The 24,740-nt window shown below is 34.8% G+C and overlaps 1 protein-coding gene across 21 annotated transcripts in view; it reads left to right on the top strand.

Annotated features, from left to right (window-relative positions):
* MGAT4C (MGAT4 family member C) overlaps positions 1-24,740 on the top strand; it is a 727,898-nt gene that overhangs the window by 662,008 nt on the left and 41,150 nt on the right. For 14 of the 21 annotated variants that reach the window (XM_032416622.1, XM_032416619.1, XM_032416615.1 and 11 more), the window contains 2 exons: positions 12,519-12,594; positions 15,246-15,295. The exons of 2 other annotated variants lie outside the window; for them this stretch is intronic. The gene's annotated coding sequence lies outside the window, so the exon portion shown is untranslated. Of the gene's footprint in view, positions 1-12,518; positions 12,595-15,245; positions 15,296-20,308; positions 20,453-24,740 lie in introns of all 21 variants that reach the window. 5 more of the 21 variants (XM_032416621.1, XM_032416616.1, XM_032416617.1 and 2 more) reach the window with 2 other exon arrangements.

The raw sequence follows: 24,740 nt of genomic DNA, 5'->3' as shown, positions 1-24,740 counted from the left end.
AGTGCATTAAGCATCTGCCTTTGGCTCAGGTCATGATCCCAGAGTCCCAGGACTGAGCCCCGCATTAGGCTCCCTGCTCAGCGGGGAGTCTGCTTCTCCTTCTGCCCCTCTACCTGCTTGTGCTCTCTCTCTCTCTCTCAAATAAATAAATAAAATCTTAAAAAAAAAAAAAAAAAGAACTCAGCACAAAACACGATCCTGAATCTGATTATTTATGGACCTGGTAGGATGTAAGCACTCTAGGTATGTCCTGATAAGTATACTTCTCTGTGTTCTAATAATGTTTTATTATTTTTCTAAAAACATTTTTAGGGATAGATACAGCTTTGAAATCCCAGCTTATATAAAAAGATACAGAGAGAGCGCTATAACTCTTAAAAATAATTGCCATCTATACAAATAAAAATTATTAAGGGAAATTTCACTACAGACCATCAACTTACACCAAATAAAATTTAGGGGAAAAAAAATACCTGTTGGTAAATATGTTGATTGAATCTATTCAAAAAGAAAAGATCGGTTGACTAGCTTTTTCCCTCATGTTGATTCATTCTCTCAACAAATATTTATTATATTTATTATTTACCAGGTACTTGCAAGCCATCAGAGAAAGAAAAAAATCCTATTCTTGTAAAGTTTGCAATCTAGTTTAAGAAGACAAATAAAAAATAATTATATAGTATATTATATAGTATATGTTTAGTATGGTAATAAAAAAGAAAAATAGAATGGGACAAGTTGAAAGTTACAAGAATGCCCATTTAGGGAGAGGAACTTGCTGTTTAATGGTTAGGATAGACTTTGTTGACATGATTATATTTGAACAGTGACTTGAGGGAGGGTAAGTGTTAGAGCCATGTAGATTTTTTTTTTTTAAGATTTTTATTTATTTATTTGACAGAGAGAGAGACAGTGAGAGAGGGAACACAAGCAGGGTGAGTGGGAGAGGGAGAAACAGGGTTCTTGCTGAGCAGGGAGCCCGATGTGGGGCTCTATCCCAACGCCCTGGGATCATGACCTGAGCTGAAGGCAGACGCTTAAAGACTGAGCTACCCAGGTGCCCCAGAGCCATGTGGATATTTAGGAGAGGATATTTCAAAGAGAAAACTGGAACATCCAGGGCAAAGTTTCTACCTCAGAAGGCTCACAGACAAATATGCACAGAACAACAAAGAAGGAGGTGTGGCTGCACCTGAAAGAAGGAGAAGATGAGGTCAAGGAAGGTGTCAGATCAGGGAAGGCCTTTTAGACCACTGTAATTGATGTTTATCTCAAAAGAGTGAGAAAATATTATAATGGTTTATGTAGGGCAATAGATTAGCTGACTCCCCTTTTAATAAGGTTGATCTAGTCTACTGGAATAGTTTGGGGGTAGGCAATGAGGCAAGGTTGCAGGAGTGAAAGAATGGAGATGAGTTAAAACCATAGTATTAGTTAAACCTATGTAAGAAATTATGGTAACTTGCACCAAAGTGATAACCATAGCTTTAGTGAGCCATGGTTAAATTACAGTTGTACATTAAGGGTGGGGCTTACAAGATTTCCTCGTGAATTGGACATAGGTTGTATGACAGAGTTAAGAATGACTCTAATTGGCCTGGAGGAGTGGAAGGATAGAATAGACATTAGCTGAAAATGAGAATATTATATAGATTTATTTGTTTACTCAACCTCCCATGGTCTACACTATTCATATCCCCCTCAGTGCCATGTTATATGTGGAACGTTAGTATTGGAGACTTTGCTACTGCAGGTAATAAGTTTCAGAAAAATAAGCAAAAGCTAAAACTCATGCATATACTTTGATGATTTTCTAGTTTGGAATGCTATTATTGACCCAGTCAGTTGTGGAAGGAACAGCATTGCTGGTGGATTCAGTATTTGCAAAGTCATTCTGTATTATCTCAACTTTGACTTGAATCAATATCTTCGTAGATAGGGTTGCCCTAATCAGGAGACAGAGAAGAGTTTTGTGGGGAGATGTTCATTAAAAGAATACTTGAGGGGCACCTGAGTGGCTCAGTCGGTTAAGCGTCTGCCTTCGGCTCAGGTCATGATCCCAGGGTCCTGGGATCGAGTCCCGCATTGGGCTCCCTGCTCTGTGGGAAGCCTGCTTCTCCCTCTCCCACTCCCCCTGCTTGTGTTCCCTCTCTCGCTGTCTCTCTCTCTGTCAAATAAATAAATAAAATCTTTAAAAAATAATAATAATAAAAAAGAATACTTGAGAATAAGCCAGATAAAGGACAAAATCATATTTTTTAACTCCTCAGAGAACGAAAGACACAAAATTAAGTAGCCAAATTCCAGGAAAAGGTGAACCCTTCCCAGAATAAAAAAATCCCATGACTGTTTCTATCCCTAAGGGCACTGCAGTGGGAGGAGGCAATCTACTTTAGACAAGAACAAGAAGAGAAAAGCACAATTTTTAACAAACCATTAATGGTCTTGTGAGTTGGAGCGATGGTTAGAATTTCAAGGAATCTCCATCACAAAGGAGAGTCTTCATCACAAAGCAATTCTGTAGCATTCACAGAGGGGCTCTACCAAGTGCAAGGCCAGGGCCTGACAAAGACTGGGGCAGGAGAGAAGACCTAAGAGAGCCTACTTCATGCCCTACAGGCCTTTCATCTGTTGCATTGTTACAGCTGCCTGGGGGCATGGCAGCTGAGTGGAGAAAGATCTTCAAAGGCACGGAAAGCTGAAGATAGTAAAAAGAATGCTTCAGTAACCGATAAAACCCAGACACCCACCTCAACTACAGATTAGATTGGCTCAGGCCCTCACACAGCCAGCCAGCCAGACAGAGGGAGAAGCTGGCCGTCTTTGTGTGTGTGTGTGTGTGTGTGTGTGTGTGTGTGTGTGTGTGTGTGTATTTACTGGAGAAGATAAAACAAGTTATGACTTATTTCAAAACTGCAAAATGAGAATGAATCCTTGGAGTCAGAAAATGCAGAGATTGAAAGTGAGGTTCAAAAGCTTCATCAGAATCTTAATGACTGAACTGTATTAAGAATTGAAAAAACTAATTAACAACAATAAAAAAAAAAAACTGCTCTCCCAGAAAACTAATTGTAGAGGAAAGAAATAGTTTTGAGAGAGGAATAATAATATTGCAAAGCAGAGATCTGAACCATAACCCTGAAGAGTGGAATACCTACAAAAAAAATCATACCAAAGCTTAAAAAACAAAGAATAATTTGTTCTTTAAAAATCTGCATCATTGCCCCTGATAAGAAAATATATGATATGCGGTTGATAGCACGGGCTGGTCTGAAAAATTTCAATGACTTAAGAAAAAGATCACACACAGCAGACCAAAATTAACTAAAGTGGATGTTACATTTGAAATTTTAGAGAGGTAATGCAATTTTGGCATTTGGCAAGAGCCCAAGTGGACCAGGGAATCCTCTGAGTTAGTAAGGGATGTGTCCAGTGGAAAAGACTTGTAGATCCAGGATCTATGTTCTCTGTTGACCAATTGGCACTTCCACTTCTCCTCCTGCTCTTGTTCTGCATGGCGAGAAAGTTCAGTCCTATTTTTTGCCTCTGATCATCAGCCTCGACCAGCAGGACTCATAATCTTTACATGCCTTCTGTCGACAGAACAGATGGCCCAGTATCCTTTAAAATGGAATCCAGTGGAAACAATCTTTGGAAATGTATTGTGCCTTTTTTAAATTTTCATTTGTTAAGTAGAGCTCTGGGGTGTCAGATTGTCAGCTGGGGTTCAACAAAAGACCAAAAAGGCACTGAAGTAAAGAAGTTTATTACTCAGAGGTCCTGGAGAAGATACACGGTATACCAATAGGAGCCACATGGGGAGGTCAAGAAAGGGTGCAGACAGAGGGTACAGCAGGATCAGGGGACCATGGCTTTAGGAGGGTTTGTGGATAGAGTACTTTGAGGTTCCTAGGCTAAGACTGGATTTGTCAATTCAAACAAAAAAAGAGTGGAGTTTTGGTAAGCTTTGCAGGCGTCTTATCAAACGGGGCACAAGAGGGGAAGGCCTTGGAAGGTGCAGGTGACTCTGTCACAAGGACAGCTGGGGTATCATATCAGGAACTTACATTTGCCTGTGACTATGCAAGCTGTTATCTTGCCCTCATCAGTAAGGGCATGTCTTACTGGAGGGACAAGCGTCCGATCAAGTCCTCTGCAGGCTGTTGGCCTCACAAAATGAAGGCTGAGGCAGCAATATTATGGAGTAGTTTAGCTAAACACTCAACGAGTTGCTTTTGGCAATTTGCATCTTCTCTATCTGTCTCTTTACTTGAAAGTAAAACAGCTGACCCGGGCTTTCTTCCTCTACCCCATTACCAAGTCTGAAGCCCATATAAGAATGGTACAACGGGGGGAAATTGATGAGAGAAGGACACCTTTCCTTACCCATCCTTCCTCCAGGAAGCTTATGAAGTAGTCCTCTCCCTGCTCCATTACTTTCTACAGAAGGATTTTCTTGGACAACCCCATTCCCTAGTTGCATTGAGAAATGTCTGTCCACCAAGAGGTTTCCTTGCCATCCTTCCAAACCCAGGATTTTGCTTCTAAAGCCACTTTCTGAAAGAAGAAATGAGTCCTTGTTGGGCTGAAATCTTCAAATAAATCCAGAATCTGAGCAAGAAATGTTTCTCTCTTAACTCAGAAGAGGTCAATCTCTAAAGGTTTCCTTCTGTGTATCAAAAATCTGATGGAGAAGCCTTGAGCCACGATTAGGCCAGTCACATCTCTTTTCTTAAATCATTTTGCATTCTCTTTCTTTTACTTTAACAGCTATGAATTAGGTGATTATACATTTGCCTAATGCAAAGCTCAATAGAATTTTAATTTTTACAACTTTATCATCAATGGTGATTTATTACACTGAATGAACTATTTCCACTTTATTGGACCCTCTAGGTTGTATGAGTATAGTATTATGATGTCATTAAATAGCCAACAATGGCACAAGCTATAATGGGCATTTTGCATGAGTTAGTTGAGGAACTGGATAGATTTTAAACTTTATAGGCCATTTCTGTTTCTTTACAATTTATAATTGTGAAAGTTGCTTGAACTTTACCTAAGGACTTTTTTATTTGTTTGAAGAAATAAATGACAAGACATGGAATGTTTTGAGAGAAAAATGTTATAATGGAAGAATAATTATTTATTCTCTTAGTGAAATGACTTAAAAGAAGTCAATCTGTCAAGAGGCTCACCTCTGTGTATCCAAAACCTGATCGGGGAGGCCTTGAGCCAGAAATAGGTCTATGTCCGGAGGTCTCTGCTTCTTTTGGAAAAACTGAAACTGTAGGCCTCATTTCATTTTACACCTAATTAAATTATTCAAAGTAGGTAGTCATATTTGCATGTTTCCCTCTCCACCTTCTTTGAGAACAAAGAAGACATGTATCCATTCTCTTGCTTCTTGCTTTATTTCTGTTTTCATTCTGTGTAAGACCTCTGGCTCCCACTTCCCTGGTCAGTGTCAGTGTACTGATTTGTATCATAAGGTAGCCAGTGTGAGATGCTAAATTTTCAAGTCCCGTCAGGAGCTGCTGTACTGATGTTCATAACACACAGAGACGGACAAGTGAGAGAAACAAGAACCAAGGACATAGACCCTTCTCATTTTAGTTCATTGTAATCAGTTCAAATTGAAGTTTCACCCTGTGGCTTTGTGTCCAAAAAAAGTAAACATTTATGGTTACCACAGACCAGGTAGAGTAGTCTTTATCAATTATACAGACCACATCAGATTGAGGTTTTAAATTTCCTATGTTTGCTCCTTACAGCTTAGATGTATCTTTTAGGAGGGAGGGATGAGGTGGAATGGACTATCTACCTCTCACAAGAGAACAGAGAAGACAGGTGTTTTCCACCCGCAGAATGGATACTGGAAACCCTGTCTCAGCCCAGCTCCTCAAGAAGATTATGGTTCCTTCTGAAGGGAAAAGAAATCAACAAAGGGATGAACAAACATGTGAACAAAGAGAAGAACAGACCACAAAGAAAGGGCTTGTGTGTCAAAAACTAATGATGTAATGTATGGTGATTAACATAACATAATAAAAAAAAAAAAAAAAAAGAAAGGGCTTGTGTGAACATAAGGAGATATTTACTCTTCCAGGGAAATGGAATGTGGTGGCATATGAATTGAATAAAATGTTTGTGTGCAGTGTTATATTTTTCTAAATCAAATAGTATTCCTAGAAAGTGTGGATATATTTGTAAATGCTTTGTGTAAACTTAAGACTGTTCATTAATAAAATTGAAATTGGAAAGAATTTGAGGGAAAAACTTGAAAACAGAATATTTTTTTTACATCTAAAAGATAAAGAAAATATTGTTTGATACTTAAACATGTTTTGTTAGAGTTGAAGGAACTCTTGCATTTTTATTAAAATCATGGCGAGACCACGTAAAAAATGTCAGATATTTTTCTACATTATATATCATGAAGTAATTTTAATTCAAACCTAAAAAGACATATTTTATATTTTGCTTTGGGGAAGTTACCAAATTTCTTGTGGTCTCCTTTCTAATATGAAAAATAAAGATAATATCAAAAGTTGTTGAAAAAAAAGTTGTCAATACACAGCTAACATCATACTCTATGGTAAAAAGTTGGAAGCCTTTCCTCTAAGATTCAGAAGAAGACAGGGATGCCACTCTCACCACTTCTATTCATCATAGTATTGGAAGTTCTAGCCAGAGGAATTAGGGAATAAAAAATAAATAAAAGGCATCCAAATTGGAAAGGAAGCAGTAAAACTGTTATTGATATGCAGATAACATAATGTTGTATATAGAAAACCCTAAAGACTCCATCAAAAAACTCTAAATAAATTCAGTAAAGTTGTAGGATACAAAATCAATACACAAAAACTTCTTTTGTTTGTAAACACTAATAATGAACTATCAGAGGGAGAAATAGAGAAAACAATATCATTTACGCTTGCATCAAAAAGAATAAAATATCCAGACGCTTCAATGGCTCAGTCAGTTAAGCATAGGACTCTTGATTTCAGCTCAGGTCATGATCTCAGGATCTTGAAATCAAGCCCTGCATGGGGCCCCACACTCAGCACAGAGTCTGCTTGAGATTCAATCTCTCCCTCTCCCTCTGCCCCTCCCCACTCCACTTGTGCATGTGCTCTCTCTCTCTTTAAATAAATAAAGTCTTTTTTAAAAAAAGAATAAAATATCTAGGCATAAATTTAACCAAGGAGGTAAAAGACCCGTATATTGAAAACTACAAGACACTAATGAAATAAAGAAGACACAAATAAATGGAAAGTATTCCATGTTCATGGATTGGAAGCATCAATATTCTCAAAATGTCCATACTACCCAAAGCAATCTACAGAATCAATGTAACCCCTATCAAAATTCCAATGGCATTTCCCAAAGAAATAGGATAAATAATTCTAAAATTTGCATGAAACTACAAAAAACCCTGAATAGCCAAATCAGTTCTGAAGAACAAAGCTAGAGGCATCATGCTCCCTGATTTCAAACTTGAATACAAAGGTATAGTAATTAAAACTCTATGGTATTGGCATAAATATAGACAGAGAGATTAATGGAACAGAATAGGGAGTCCAGAAATAAACCCATGCATATATGATCAATTAATTCATGACAAAGGGCCCGAGAATATACAAGGGGGAAAGGACAGTTTCTTCAATAAACTGTGTGGGAAAACTGGATAGCCACATGCAAAAGAAAGAAACTGACCTCTATCTTACACCAAGACAATAATATATTTAAAACATTTTACAGAATTAAGACAGTATAAAATTTAAAGTATAATTGAGTTGTAAGCCTTATTGAATATTATGTAAACTACTGGGGAAAATATTTCTCATTATGAGTAGACCACTAAGTTTATTTTTCTTACTGAAAGAGGTTATGAGAAGAATTTGAACATTTTATTTGGCATGAAACAAAATATTTTATAGATTTTGGAGGGATTTATACTATTTACACAAACCACTCAAAGGAATGGTCAGAAAGAGAGCTGTCATCTTTCTAACGAGGCTTTTTAGCGTGATTATACTATTTTTCTAGCAGATTTATTATAGCATTTATGTGTCAATTATTATGAAGGAATATTACAACTTGGGGATAATTTAGATCCCAAAATCCTATTAATAGCTAAAGCATATAGATAATAAAAATACTCACTGTTCATTAAATGTAGATTTTCATTTACAGCCTCTTTTCTTTTATAAAAAAATCTAAGCAAAGGTTTAGTTAACAGCTAAGCAAAGTGAGGCAATGTAGGTTAAAATCTAGATTTCAGAAGTCCTTACATTTAAGTAAATCTATAGCAATCTATTATTTAAAAGGTCCAGAAAGAACTGCCAAATCAAAAATACTTCCTCAAAGAGCAGTGCATAGAATTCAATATCATGCCTGCTGGAAAAATCTTATTGCATTAAAATGTTTTTTGGGGGGTGCCTGGGTGGCTCAGTTGGTTAAGCATCTGCCTTCGGCTTGGGTCATGATCTCAGGGTCCTGGAATCGAGTCCTGCATTGGGCTCCCTGCTCAGTGGGGAGCCTGCTTCTCCCTCTGCCTGCCACACCACCTGCTTGTGCTCTCTCTCTCTCTTTCTCTGTCAAATAAATAAATAAAATCTTTAAAAATAAATAAATAAAATGTTTTTTGAATAACTCCAATTAGTGAGAAAATGCCGTATTAATTCATTACATTTGTCATTTAGCAATTATTGAATATCTATGATGTTCCAAACATAAAAATGACATGATATGATTTCTGCCCTTGAGTTCACAGCATTAGGAAGATAGATATTCACAGAAAGTCTGCAGTAAGATGCAAACTCCTTTCATTATAGTCTCAAGAAGAGAGTGACCAACATTACTACAGGACTTACAGACCTTCTAACAAAGTGGCCCTTGATCAGAGTTTTGTCTAGGAAAATGGAATATATGTTCAAAAGCACTGAAGCATGGAAGTTCACACGAAATGTGTTTGAAAATGGCAGATAGATATTTCAGGGTGGATGAGGCATAGAATTCTTGGGGGGAGTAAATTATGTGGCTAAGAAATTTATTTAACCAAATAGACAATGAGAAACTAATAAAGGGATCCAAATTCAGAGTGATATGACCAGATTTGCATTTTCAGACTTTGTTTTGGCAATAGGTGACCACATTCACTCATCTGATTGGCCTGAAGAGATAATAGACGTCATTTAAATAGGCGTATACTGAAAAGCCAAAAGAGTAGCTACTGTGAGAAGTGGAACATTACTCGGAGCCTGGATGCTCAGAATAGAAAAGAGAGCTCCCAAAGTTATAACGAGAAAATGCAGGAAATGTCTGCCCTTAATTCATGACCTTTCCTCAAGGTCATTGTTATATGCCGTTGTGTCACAAAAGAGTAGTTTCAGATGTTACTTCCCCCCTCTCCACCCCAGAATCCCCAGTGAACTCTCTGCCCTTCTCCTGGGCTTGACTCCTCTTTGGAATTTGTGAATTTAACATTCCCGGTTTTTCAGTAGTAATGGAAAGATTATGAAAGTTCACATCATCTAGTAATTTTTTTTTTTTACACAAACTTTAAATACTTTAAGGCTGATAGACAAAGAAGAGTCACTAGGGGAATATACCTAGCCAAGTCCCCAGTTTTCAAACTTCAATTTAACTTTTAAAAATTCCACTGGTCTTTGAATAAAGTGTAACTATTGTGAAATGATTAAACAAAAAAAAAGAAAAAGGAATCAACAAGCAAACAAATGAATAACAGAAAACATGATTTTACTTAGTAAAATATAACCCTTAAGAATAAAAAGCCATGCATTACTGCAGGTAATAGAAACTATGAAGAAAAAAAGTGAATGGATTTAAAAACTAAATCCAGATGATTGATGTTTTGAATAGAAAATGAAGAATGTGGGAATTACCAGTGACTTATATCTACACAAAAGCCACCAAATAATCTTCATGGATATGAGCAAAAACAATTAGTGAAAGAGTTTACATAGTTTCAGAGATATATTATTATGGAATCATCAAGTTCAGAGAATTTTCAAGGTCTAGGGAGTATAAAAAACAATCCTTTATATATATAAAATGATATATAATTTAATTTGGTATAATGATACATTAATTAAGTGATATAAAATTTAATTAGTTTGATATTAGCTTTAAAGAAAACTACTTTGATTTTAAAGTCAAGGAAGTCCAGAGAATTTTCCCAATTGGCATCTTGTATTTGCTTATTTAATATTTAGTTTATATTACTGTTTTAAATAGATTATTCATTTCACATACTGCATACTGCATATTTTTTTGTTAAAATAATATTGTTTTTATAAACTGACATCAAATTTAACTAAGATGAATATAGCTTACTAGGGCTAATGAGTTATTGGCAAAACAAAGGCTTAAATGAGTACTGAATTAGTTAAAATTATTCAGAAGTGTACTTGAAATAATTTTAAAGGGAAAAAATTATTTGTTGAAATTACTGGTAGAGCAAATCCATTGATGGGTTAACAACTAGCAACAATTTTACTCAGCCAGAGAGTATCTACAAATGACTACTTTTCTCTAAAAATGACCACTCCACTCCCATTTGTAGAGTCTGGGTGAGGATACCAAGGAGTTAGGCAAACAAATTGGGGGAAAGGGGAATGAGAAAAGAATTTAGAGAATTCTTATTTATATTTATATTTAGAGAAGAGAAAATAAAGATATCAAAAGATGCTTAAATCACAAGGAGAGGTCGAACAAAAACAAGACACCTGCTGGAGTTTGAGAAAAGAAACATTCTCATACAGTTCTGGCAATATTATATTAGCATGAGTGTTGAATATAGATCCTTTCAGTTCATGGGAATCGTATGTGTTCCTACTATAAAAACTAAACAAACTAATGAGAGAAGTAGGTTTAGATGGCTCTTACAGATAAAGGTGGTGTTCTCTTTTTGGTCATTCTAAGCTGTATCATCCCTAACTACACCTTTTATGATTTGTGGTTTATATCGTTTTTATTCCAATGTATTTACTCATATAGTTCTCTTTATCAAGAATGCCCCTTCATTTCTGTGTGTCTGATACCTATTTACAGTTACAGCTAATTTGCTCTTTTGTCACTAATAATTCACATTTTATATCATTTTTACACATATACTTTATCCTTCAACTAGATGGTCAACTCTTTGAGCCCCAGAAATTAATCTTAAACTAATTAGTATCAACTTTTTTCTAACATAGTGCTTTATGTAAATTTATAATCTGTGGCTGAAGTTTAAATAAATCATTACTCTCACAGAAAACATTATTGAGGATTATTATGCAAAACATGCTAGTAGGCACTGATGAAAATGAAAAATATGCAAATCTTTTAACAAAAACGTACTCAACACCTATTGCCTGCCAACAGTGTACAAGACACTGGGGATACCATTGTGCACCAAAATGAACACGGTCTCATTTTTATTCTAAGAGATCAGAAAGATGTTAAATAATCATACTAGTTAATATGTAATTAAAAATTGAGGTAAGAGCTCCAAAGAAAAGGAGCCCAGTTGTTTCACGTAGTTTTGAATTCTGTATTTTCAAGCAAAGGAAAATACTCATTCAAAACCAGGAGTTTTTTTTTGTTTGTTTGCTTGTTTGTTTTTTCTCCTGATTTTACACTAAATACATTTCTCCAGAAATCATCTTTTCAACCACATGAGAGAACCATACTCCATTTCCTGTGAATCCGATGGACCTGTGTTCTAAGTGGACCTAACAGGCGGATACCCAATGTGTTTTTTACTGTGACAGTGTGTCCTGGGCCCTTCTTCTCTGTTTTAGTTTTCTGTGGATGAATACTGCCCAGGAAATACTCAGCTCCAGTGTCATAGATGAGCCTCCTCGGCATCCTTAGCTCAGCTGAGACAAGCCACAGCCGACCAAGAGGCAAAGCATACAGGCTTTCCGTTCAAAGTGTTCGAAGATCATCCATTTGCCATTTAGTCATCTCATCTATAAGGGAGGCAATTTTCAAGATTGAGCAAATGAGTTTCCGACGTTGCAGGCACCAAACTTTCTTGTAAACGTTTAAGTTAAAATAACAACCAAAAACCATTGTAGCTAATCATCTCCTTTAGAAGTCAGCTTAAACATGTGGGCATTCACCTGTTCAGGCCAAAGTATGCTAGCCCAGAACTGACACTCTTCATAGTTCCCCAAAGATCTTGCACTTTTCTTGGCTGACTGCAAGTCCAGTAAAGTGCAGCCAGACTCCAGTAAAAGAAAGTGAACACTTTGCTTCCTCCTACCTTTGCTACCGTTCTCATTTTGCCACCCGGCTTAGAGGGTTAGAGAGACAAAATCTATTACTCGGCAGGCAGTGCTTGCACAAATGAAAGACAAATTTTTCTTCTAGATAGGACAGACCAGCGAGACTCATAAAATATTAATGATGAAAGCTTTGGGAATTTGATATATCCCTGACCATAGGTTTCTCTTGACAGTGAAGCTCAGTCACTTTAACCCATTTTTTTTTTTTTCTGTAAGAACCCCATCAAGAATGATATGAAGGGAAAAGAATACATGATTTAAGATTCAGATGAGCATAGATTTTTCGAGAAAGGTAATTTTTCTGTCTTTCATTTTCTCTCATGTTTTGTGTTCCTTATCTGCTGTAAATTTCACTGAATGATGTAGTGTGGTTGATTTGATTCTTGAAGCTGCTCCCGTGCTCATGAAAAAAAATTGCTTGGGAAAATACCAAAAGTACACATTTATTTTTATTATTATTTAGCATACAATGTAGTGATACCTGACATATATGCGACTGAAGCAATTTATTTATCCAAAAATTAGGGATGTGTTAAATGTGTATTCAAATAGATATCATTAACAAAGGACTTTGTATTTTTCAGAATACAGTCAATGTGCAGATATTTTTCATCTGCTGAGATTTTGTTATCCTGAAAATCCTTCTATTACCATTACAAATTTCTAATTGTTTTTAAGGTTACTATTTCTTTGTAGAATGCTTAGTCAATTAGCATTACCTTGAGATTTTTCCAACATATATTTTCACTTTACACAGAAACAAAGTTTGCATTTATAAAATTTAAAGATGAGAGAAATTTATTACTATTATGACAACCTAAATAATTATATTATATTTATAAATGTATATTTATGTATTATATATTTAAATATCTATAATATTAAATATTTGAATATTTGAAGCTTGAATATTGGAAATTGTTGAAAATAATAAAATAATACCATCAACTATTTTTTTAATCCTTGAAATTTCTGGGCTAACATAATGATTTGTAACATGATTCAAAATATTTAATCACATTAAAGAACAGAAGTATATAAAATTAGCTACTGTTCATAATAATGCCTCAGATAGAAGATAATCACCCAAAATTAAAGTAAATACAACTAAATCACATATATATTGTAATTTAAGTTACACTGAAAATGCCATCTAGTGTGTTAAATATCAAATAGGGTAAATCCTTATAATAATAATCTTATTTTTATGTCAAAATAGTATTTGTAAAAAGAAAATGTATGACTAATTGAATATCTTGTTTCATGTACAGGTACACCCCTGTGATATTTTTCCTCAGTATATATGAGCAATTATCAGCCAAATATAATCTTATAAGCTACTAATGAGCCCAGATCTTGTGCTTTCAGTGTATGTTTAAGTTTCCAGTTGGTGATATGCATACAAAGATAAATCAGCAGATTCTGGTGTTAATCAGCCTTTCAGAAAATTCATGAACTTACTGTAAAAAAAATCAGATCTTTTAAAACCTATCTTGAAATATAAGGTCATATCACTAATAAGTGGAAAGAGTCAGAAGGCATAGTTCATTACAAGACATTATCAAGCATCCTGGTCTTGAAGGATGTTATAAAATTCTTAAAATCAGTACAGTTTTTTCATGATTGCCTTATCATCTGATTACCACTTCTAGTGTCTAGACTCCCTTCATCAATGTGTTCCATCCATAAGTTTAAAACATAAAGTCCATAGTCTAAATGCCCTGCTGTAGCCACAAACCAAATGCTTGCTAGAATTTGACTTACTGTTGGTATAGCCTTCTGCAGACCAAATTTCTTGGAATCTATAGTGAGGCCTCTTTAAATACTACCTCCTTTCTGCCCAACCCTAACAAATGAGTGATAATACTTCCATATTGAGAAATGAGTTTATTTGAAATAAGAATCCCAAGAAAACTACTACCATTTTAAAAGAGCAATCTCCAATTGCAGCTATTCTTGCCCTATATGGAAGCTGCAGAATTAAAAATGGAGGAAAAATAAGAAATCCCAGTGACGGTGAGGGTGTTGTTGACCACAGCAGCTGACCAGAGCACATCTAAGCAGAGACGAAAAAAGCTGACAGAGATATCAGGGGAGACAGAGGAATTTGTCCTTTAAGAGCACATGAATTTTCAAACTCCGGAAAATAATATTATCGTCTCCTTGGAAGTACCTAAATAGCCCAGAGAAGTACTGATTTTTTTTTTAATATAAATACATCTTTTAAGTATAGTCAAGAAAAGTAATGCAAAATAACATATTCCTCAAACTACCTTTGCTCAAAGAATACCCACGTGACTTTAAAGACATTATCTTTAGAGACTTTTCTCCATATACTCATTTTCTTACAGCTGCAGTTTTCTTCTGAATATCCTTGTTACATGGTGTAGCAGACTTGCTGTAGGAAACTGTGTTCCAGGCAATGAATTTATAATTTTGTAGCAGAAACAGTCTTTTGAATGTTGTAAGTCTTTATATATGATGGAAAAATCAGTAACATAGACGTTTGTAACAAACTAGCTTATGTACTTTTTAGGTGAAAGAAAGGTAGGTAATATGGACTGAAGTTACTTCCAAAGGGCAAATAATCCTGTGCTTAAATGGAATATTATAAAATATAACTAATTTATTTACTGCCATGAAAAAAATCAATGGTAATGTTAAAAGATAAATAAATGTATATATCTTTATATTATATAATATATACTTCAACCATTTGATGACTTTTAAGTAATTTTACTTAATATAAAGGGGTATTCTATGATATACATATACAAAATGTTAAGATATGTATATATTTTGTCAGTTTGGAAAATTTAATAAATATGAACATAATGCAACTGCATGAGAAATAACAAATTGTCTAGAATATTTTTTATTTTACTTTTACTAATAATAAACCAGAGGATTGTATTAATAATACTGGACTTTTTTTTTCTCCAGTGTATCAACATTTTATGTACAAGACAGATTATGACAGCTTCTTTCTTAAGGTGAGATTGGGTATCTGTCATTCACAGTAAAATTCAGAGGAGCTACAAATCTTTTACATATTGTCAAAGATATTTCATAAAGTCAAATCATTTGGGGGTAGCTACTCATGCCTAAACTGAAGATATTTGCTCATTAATTTTAAACAATTTCTGTTTTTTCAATACTACTACTTTCACAGTAAACTCTAGAGGATGTTTATTGGGAATATCTGAGTTTATCAAAGCATGTAGCTTGATGTTTTAATTTAAACTTGGAAATATATTGATGCTTAAAGAAAAACCAGATCATAGAACACAATTAAAATATACTAATACAACTAATACAATTAAGGTATCTTCCAGAGTATGTATGCACACACCCGTGCGCGCACACACACACACACACACACACAGAGGCATGTTAGTTTCCTTAACTCCCTCCCAAAATGCAAGTATATTAGAATATTTTAATTCTCATGAGCCATCCAGATTTTTGTGTTAGCGTTGTATGTATTTTTGCTCTATTATTTCAAAAGTTGAAATTATTATTATTGTTTTATAAATTAATATTATGTCAGATTTACTCACATATTTATCACTTATTTTTCACCATTCCTTCTTATCAGAACTGCCACCTTATCTCTCTGCTTGAAGTATGTTCTTTGGAGTTTTTTTAGTGAACAGTATTCCGGTTCTTTTCTTTTTTTTTGTCTGAAACTATTTGCATTTTGCTCTCATTCTAGAAAATTAATATCCCTGGACTGTGGGTCTAGATTGTCAGTAATTTTTCTGACACCATTTAAGATTTTATCCCATTGTTCTCTGGATTCTATTTATTAATGGAAAGTCAGCTGTCTGCCTAGTTGCTGTACTGGTGTGTGTAATTTGCTATTTTTCATTGGCTGCTTTTAAAATCTTCTCTTGATCTTTAGTGGTCTGAAGCTAGTAATGATGTGTCTAGGCACAGTTGTTTTTTTTTTTTTTTCAGATTTTATTTGTTTATTTGAGAGAAAGAGAAAGAGCGAGCATAAGTGGGTTGAAGGGTGGAAGGACAGGCAGACTCCCCACTGAGCAGGGAGCCCAACATACCAGGACCTGGAGATCATCACCTGAGCCGAAGTCAGATACACAACCAACTGAGCCACCCAGGTGCCCCGGTACAATTTTTTTTTTACATCACACTTTAGATTTATTGGCCTTCCTGAACCCGAGGATAGATGTTTTTCAGCAATTCCGGCACTACTCAGTCATATCTCCTTTAGCGGGGCCTCTTCCGTTTTTCTCTATCCTCGATGTCCCTTAATTGCTTTCCAATAGTTTCTTAATGCCATATTCTTTGAATCTATATCCAGTTCACTGCGATTATCTGCATTTGTGACTCATTTTAAATGAATCTCTTTTTATTCTTTTAATTTTTATAACCTTGGTGTTAATAAATTCCGTTAGAGTGTTTTACAGATTTAAGTCTGTTTTTTCCTTTTCTAATGTTCAAGCCAAACCTCTAATTTTGTGATTCTGATTGTACTCTCTGTTGTTTCTGCTTGTTTTCAGTTATGAAATCCCATTTTAACTTAATGTGTTTTTGTTTTTGAGTACGATTTCACACATGTGGAATATTATCAATGGGAATTCTTTAAGGCTAGATCTGGAGTTCCATTCTTTTTTGTTTTTTGTTACTTTTTAAAAAAAATTTATTTCATTATGTAATGCTAATCACCATACATTACATAATTAGTTTTTGAGTTCCATTCTTAAAGTACTTGCTTTTACCAATCTCCAGCAGGGGGCAAGGAGGCTATTAACCCAGGACCACGTTTAAGCTAAATGCTTTGCTTTAGGTTTTTAATCCAACAAATAGCATGGATTCACATTTCAGATCTGTGATGAGGAATAACTCATTATGAATTCTTTTTTTATCCTCTCCAGCCAGCACTAAGGACAAGATTTCCTTTCAGAATCACTCTCTCCATGAGGTTTATTTCCCATTTTATGGGGTAAAGGGGCTTCAATTATGCGTTCCACTCTGTTCCTCATGAAGCAGTCAAAGAGAAGCTCAAGCTTTCTAAGAATCACTAGAAGTTCTCATATTGAAAGTTGACTTTGGAGATTACTTACCTCTCAGAGTTTCTGCTTTTACCTTTATATTAGTCTCTGCAGATGTATTTTTTTCACGTCAGATCAAAGATTCTTTAAAAAGTATATAGATAGGTGTTTATACATAGTTTTATTTTAATTGTATTTATCTTTTCCAGAAGTTTATTCTGGCTGTAGAGATCCAATATACTGGCTTGAAGCAGAAAATCAAGGGCTGTGGTTCTATAGAGATGCTAACACTTAATTCTTTACACTTTGCAGAATATAAAAGGTGATATTTAGCAGAAAAAAAATCTGCTAAAACTTTAATTCAAACTAATTTCCTACCTAGTCTTCAACCTTTCCCTTCCATATTCTGATATGATTTGTTATTTCTTTCTCTTTTCTGAAGCAAGGACTTTATCACATTAATCTTCCTAAATTATTAAGCCCTGTCAGCAGAGAAAATGAGTATGGTTTTTGTTTGATTCTGCCTTTGTAGAAAATAAAAAGGCATAATTTGTGTCCCTCTTCTAATCTCTTAGACTCTTCAAACGCACAATATTAATTTTATAGCCTTTGAGATTCTTGTAATTATCATTAATGCTTACTGTTTAACCAAGTGGGCAATTCATAAAATGCCCATTCAGGCTCTCTAATGAAGTTACTCATATGGTAGTTGGAAAAGGGAGCTAAAAACGGCAGCGCATGTACACAGTCTTTTCTTCTCTTTATTTACCTGAAAGATGTGTATATAAAGCAGCTGTTGGTGACACTTTCTGGTGTAAACATTTCAAAAATTTCTGTTTACTACCTTTGGAGGCTGGCACTTTCATACTGGTTTAAATCAGCCAGATTTATTTGTAGAAAATAGCATTATAATGTTTATGTGTTATGTTTTTTTAAATAAGATCTTTTTTTTTTTACTTTAAACTATACCACATGCTCTTTGCTGTTTTTTTTTTTTTTTTCCAAAAAAGATGTGAAAATGCCATTACAAAAACATTCAGTTTATAACAGGCTGTCTTTTGAAGGAGGGAGAAGAAATTTTCAAACCAAATTTCAGTCCATCAGTACTGAGTTCATTTTCACAAGCTGTTTTATTTTTTTTAATTTTTATTTTTACAATGGTGTCCAGTAATAATTAGAATTCACAGTAATTTGTGTCTTCCCAAATATTTATAGCGTGTGTGGTTCATTTTTCCTTTTAATGAATTGAGGGGTAGACTCCTTAATTACATTTTCTACTCCCTGCATTTCCACTACTCCAGCTTCCTGTGGCTAAGCCAAAGAGTTAATAACAAAGTACAAAGCAGAAGAAGCTATGCTATTCAAATACAGTGGGATTAGCCAGCTTCATGTGAGATATTTTAGTGAGCTGTCGTGCATTGTAGTATGAAATATCAGCCTACAGAAAATTTAGCCCTTCATAATTCTATCATCACAGCAGATATGTGAGCCCGTATTAACTGTTATTTCTGATAAATACGGACTCCTCAGGAGCTGAGTAGTCTCATCTTCTTGGGTTTGATTTTATTTCTTCACATAACATTAGAGTAGTGAGACATTTTCAGTTCAAACTGTCTTAATTTTGATCTTAGTATAATAAAATTTATGAGCAACTTCACCTTCCCAAGTGCATCATTATCACAACTCCAGTGAGATTCTTCAACCTTCAACCTCAAGCTAAATTGGGAAAACCCTATGGACGCTCTCTTAGTTAAAATTCTCAGCTTCTGTGTTTCCATGTTCCATAGAAATCATCGCTTTGTATAAAATCAGGAAGTAAATATTTGCTTACAGATTAAATAAATCAATATTGACCAGTATTTTTGCTTGTGTGTTGGAAAAGGGGTAAGCCTATCTTGCAAGTTTAAAATAATAAGGCAGAGAATGACTCAGTATTACTAAAAATAATAAAAGCATGTCCATGGTGTATGGACTTCAAGGCTTTATAACTACACAATATGCTAGAAGAATTATGTCATGGGGGACAAAGAATAGTGATTTTCACTTGAAGAACAACTTCTTCCATAATGTGGAAATGCTACAGAAATTTAAAAAGTGGCCTTTTCTGTGTGGTCTCTGCCCCTTTAGCAAGGTAGCGTGGGCCTGTCCTATGGCAGTGAGGATTCCAGGAGGAAGAGATGAAGCATAAAGGGCCTATTGAGTTCTAAGCTTAGAATTGCACACTATCAATTCTAGAGCATTCTTTTGGCCAAAATATATTAAAAAGTCAACTGGCATTCACGTGTGGGAAACAGACTCCATCTCCTAAAGGGAGACATCACAAAGTCAAATTGTAGAGGGGGTACATACAAGAAGAGTGAAAAATTTGTGACATTTTGTCAGCCCATCAACCATAGTGTCCTAGATTCTGAACAAAAACATAAGGTAAAAGTAATTCATTGCCTAACTTTCAATTGATTTAACTCTGTTCTATATACTGTAAAATCTGTAAGGACATATTTAGAAGTAATAGTGGTGTCATCTAAAATTCATTAGTGTCGTTGGCTTTACCCTGCAAATGCTTAGATGCAACCAGTGTCTCAAATATAACAGACTTGATAGATGGGTTCATACTTAATGAAATACATAAGACATTGAAATTAAGGACAACTTTGCTTATTTCTTAATTTATAATAATTTCTTAATTTATATATATATATATATATATATATATATATATATATATATGCATAATCAGTAAAATCTCTCACTATAACCAAGTAATACTAACCATACCATGGGTATGCCATCAAAAATTCACTTTTGCAGAGACCAGAAATAACAAAAATACACAATTTGAGCACATTTCTTCCTTAGAGGCAGACAAATATAGAAATCAGAATGTTTTTCTCTGATTACCAAAGTACACAATAGGAGATTAGATGAGTAAAGATCTAATGACATTAAACCAAGAGAGGCACATCTGATAATTGTATTTCTCTTTTCTAACAGGATGGAAAATGCTTTAAGTGTACTGCATCTCTCTCCACCTCAAAGATAGCCGTACCATAAAGGATAAAAATACCAAAAATTTTTTCAGCTTGAGCTCCCTTTTTGGATCAGATGCTGCATACTCAGCTGTCTAGAATCATATAGGTAATACAAATGAGTGATGCAGTTCAGTATTAAAATATAACAAATTGGGAGAAGGGGAGATTGCATGAAACTGGAGAACATTCCCCATCTAAGTGGAATTAGCTATTACTTAGGTCTAGCCAATTGTTGTCATGTGGAAATGAAAGCCCATTATTACTGTATACTCTAATTTAAAAATAAGTCTAGATATTTATCTAAAATTTTCTTTTGCTTATTGCATGGACCAAGTCAATTATGTTGGAACCCAGATTCTCCCCTAGGTGGCTGTTATTTTGAAACTTCATCATCTGAACACTGCAGATGTTGCCATGAAGTTCTTGGTTTTTGGCCTTGTTTCAATTGATATATTGCTTTGTATTGATGTTCATACATATTGATGTTAATGTATGAATATTGATATTCATACATATTCATAATCTAGTCTTGCTCTCTCTTTAAAAATTTATGCAGTCTTTTGCTCTCATGCATTAAAGTGTAGGAACACCTTAAGCAGATTTAACTCAAATAAATAAAACTGTAAAAGGTCAGCAAAAAGCAGAGAGAGAGAAAAATGGGAGAGAAATAGAGATACCTATTTATATACATTTCATGTAGGCACTCTTGCTCACCATTTCACTTGTTCTACCCCCCTGTGAACCTGAGAATGAAATGGGAGATGTAAGTCACTATTCCTTCAGTTATTATTAGTTCCTACATAAGCACATCTTACTCACCAAACAGGCTGTGATTCTAAAGTTTAAAATGCATGCATTTCATGCATGATGCCTAAACTCCAAAAAATTACTTTTGGTACTCAATAGAAAAAGCACAATTGTTTATAACGTGGAGAGAACCATTGACTATGGTGACTCAAATGTTAGAATATTAATCATAAGTGTGGCATGAAATGTCTACTTCTCCCATATGGGATTATCCATGTTTTATGCCTTGGTTGGTGACTTCGGATTTAATGACTAACACGAAACACCATGATTTTAGACTCTAAGGACATTTGAATCCTTTTAAATGTATTACATTGACAGGAAACCTCAGTCTAGTCTTTGTCCTTTCAGTTACAAGTTAAATCTGTCTAGCACTGATTTTTTTTTTTTCTTCTGCATACAGTTATGGTTGGACTAATAATCTTCACATTTCTTTGTAGCTTGAATATCCTGATTATCAGTTTGACTTTTAGGGTCATTTTTCTCATAATTTAATAAAAAAATAAAGTATGCTTTGAACCCAAGTAAAGATAAATATTTTCTTCCAGATTATAATGTAACTAGTATTCTATTAGAAAACAACATATAAATATGTATCACACCCAATCAATTTTTAGTCTTTCCTTTCCAACCTTCTTTTAAAAATAAACAACCCAATGCTTTGTGCATGGTAGATTTCTCAACAAGTGTTTTTTTGGTCACTGATACCAGCAAACTTTTCCATTGAATGTGCTTTATCTCTGCGGCACCATCGGTGGAGGTGGTCACACTAGCAAATATTCAGACACATTACAAGCCTCAGCTCGTAAATGCATAGCCAAAGGAGGATCCCTGCCATAGACTGTCATCTTTGTTATTCCACAGTCATACCTATTTCAACCTGTGTCAATCTACAGACACAATGTCTTAGCCCATTCTGTGATAACAAAATACCACAGACTGGAAAGCTCATAAATAACAGACATTTATTTCTCACACTTCCAGAGGCTGGAAGTTCAGAATCACAGCGACAGCATGGGCAGGTGAGGATCCTTTCCAGGGCTGCAAACTTCAGGGCACATCCTTACATGATGGAAGGAACAAGCCAGCTCTCTGAGGCCTCTTTTATGAGGGCTCTAATCCCATTCATGAGGACTCCACTTTCATTACCTAATCACCTCCCCAAAATTCCACGTCCTCATACCATCAATTTGGGCATTAGATTTCCAACATATGAGTTGGGGGTAGACACAAACATTCAGACCACAACACACAAATACCATACAAATGGTTCACACGCACTTTTTCTTCTCACTAATTAGCACTGGGTTTCAAAATGTACAAACCTAAGTATGAATTTTTATTCTACAACTTAATGACTGTGGGAATGTGAGCAAATTATTTAAATCCCTGAGCCTCCTTTGCCTTTTCTGTAAAGTGGCACATGACTTATAGCTACTGTCATCTTCTTCCTTCCCTCTTTTGCAAGTCGTTGTCATGAAAGATGATATTTCCAACATAGGAAAACATAAACTCAGATTTCGAGAGTGCTCTTTTTATAAGATTATAGGCACAACAGATGCTTGCCCAAGTCAATTGTTACTTGTAATTAAGAAATGTGGTTATTTTTGTTAAATGATTGTTTCTAAACTGCTCATCCAAATACAGTTATATGCAATTAAAATTAACCCCTAGACATGTTCTATGCTGTAATCATTAGGCATTCACAGTTCTTTTTAATGTTAATGAGGCTTACACTCATTCATCAATGAATAAAAGGAAAACTCTGAGCTGGAATCAAATTGCAATACAGCTATTTTATAAAGTTCCATATTAGGTGTAAATAAAGTGTTACCACTAATATCATGGGCAATAGTTTTAAATTAGATAAGTGGCTCCCTCCTCGCTGAAGAAAATGAATCTAAAGAAACAATAAATTAATAATCTTCAAGAAATATTTCAGCAAGTTCTCCCTTCCCCCCTTTTTTTTCTAGGGACCCAGCCTCCTGGCACTTTGTAAGGCAGGAAATTGTGATTGCCCCAAGAAGCAGAAAGGAAATTTTGTGTTCTCACACAGGAAAAGACCCTGCTGGTTTACCAGTCCAGACCTCTGCCCAAGTAGTTGAATAGCAGTTTGTATGTATTTAAATAGACTACTTACAAAGCATACTAAAATCATATTGTATCAGCAACATTTCCATTATAATTCTCATACGTTATAGCAGATCCAGCCCCACACTCTGAATTGGCTATGCACTGCTTTGAAGTACTCTTTTCTTTCCCATGACTCACCCTACTTTTTAGCCTGTCTTTTTTGACCTGACATTGACATTTACATTTGCCTTAAACTATGACAAGGCCTGATAGGGTTGGAGACCTTTTCTAATATATTGAGTCATTCTATTTCATTCATTGTTTGATTCCAATGCTGAACAAATAAAAATGTGTGGTGCTATTGATGTAAAAGGTGTACAAAGCTTATGTAAGCACCAAATCAGTTAACTCTTTATTACTAGCAGTAAAGAATAATAAAAATAAGCCACACAAATTACATTTGGCTAAAGAAAGTGTAGAGTACTTTTATTATGTATGATTCTATCTTAGAGTCATCAATAAATTCAACATTTAGTTATTTACCGTTTACTTGGTGATTGGCGCATGGTTAGATTTGTAAATTTAAATATATACAATTTCTACAAGTCTTGAAATAGAAATGTTAATTAATAGGGGCATTTTATTCAACTGATGATGTCAGGATAAGGAGTTGATATGATATACTCTTTTTTTGAGTGTATACCCCATTCTAAATGCTTTGTTATTTCACTTAATCAAAGAAATAACCCTTGAAATCAGGTGTTAGTGTGCCAACTTTACAGTGAAGACCTGAGGATTGAGAACTTGCCTAAAATACACAACCATCAGTAGAAAATCCAGAATGCAAATTTAGATATATCTGGCTTCCAAATTATCTCTTTCAAGTAGATGCAGGAGGAGATTTGGAGTTGAGTTTGAAGGATGAATAGAGGTTAATCAAGGAGGCAAGGAGAAAGTAATTGCAGGCAATGTAAACAATAATAACAAAGCCACATGTGATAAAGTAAATGGCATAATTTGGGAAGCAAGCCCTTTAGCTATAATGTTGGTTCTTGGAATGGAACCCTAAAAAATAGAGTGGAAATGTAGGCTGTAGCCAAGTTGTAATGTACCCAACACAGAATGACAAGAAGCTATGTCATTGAAAGGTTTTAAATAGGTAAACAGAATTATAATAAATCTTTAGGAAAATAATGCTAATAACAGTATGGAAGATGACTGTAGGAATGAGTGGTTTTCGCCGGGCAGTTGGGTAAAACCCTGTGGTTACAAATTAGGGCTTCTGAGTCCAATCAATCCTTTTGTACCAATCTATTCTAGAGTAATTTTAAAAATTAAATATAAAATTTTACAAAGGACATACCTCTGTGACTGGCAAATAATGATCCTCCAAAAATATTTATTGTTGTTATGTTATTTTGGAATGGGTATTCATTTGTTCATATAACAAACATTTATTGAAGGCTTACTGTGTGCCAGGAACTCTTCCGGGAACAAGGCATACTGCAGTGAAC

Source organism: Phoca vitulina, unplaced genomic scaffold (assembly GCF_004348235.1).
Source record: "Phoca vitulina isolate PV1807 unplaced genomic scaffold, GSC_HSeal_1.0 scaffold19, whole genome shotgun sequence".
Taxonomy (NCBI): Eukaryota; Metazoa; Chordata; class Mammalia; order Carnivora; family Phocidae; genus Phoca; species Phoca vitulina.
This window is presented reverse-complemented; position numbering and strand designations above follow the sequence as displayed.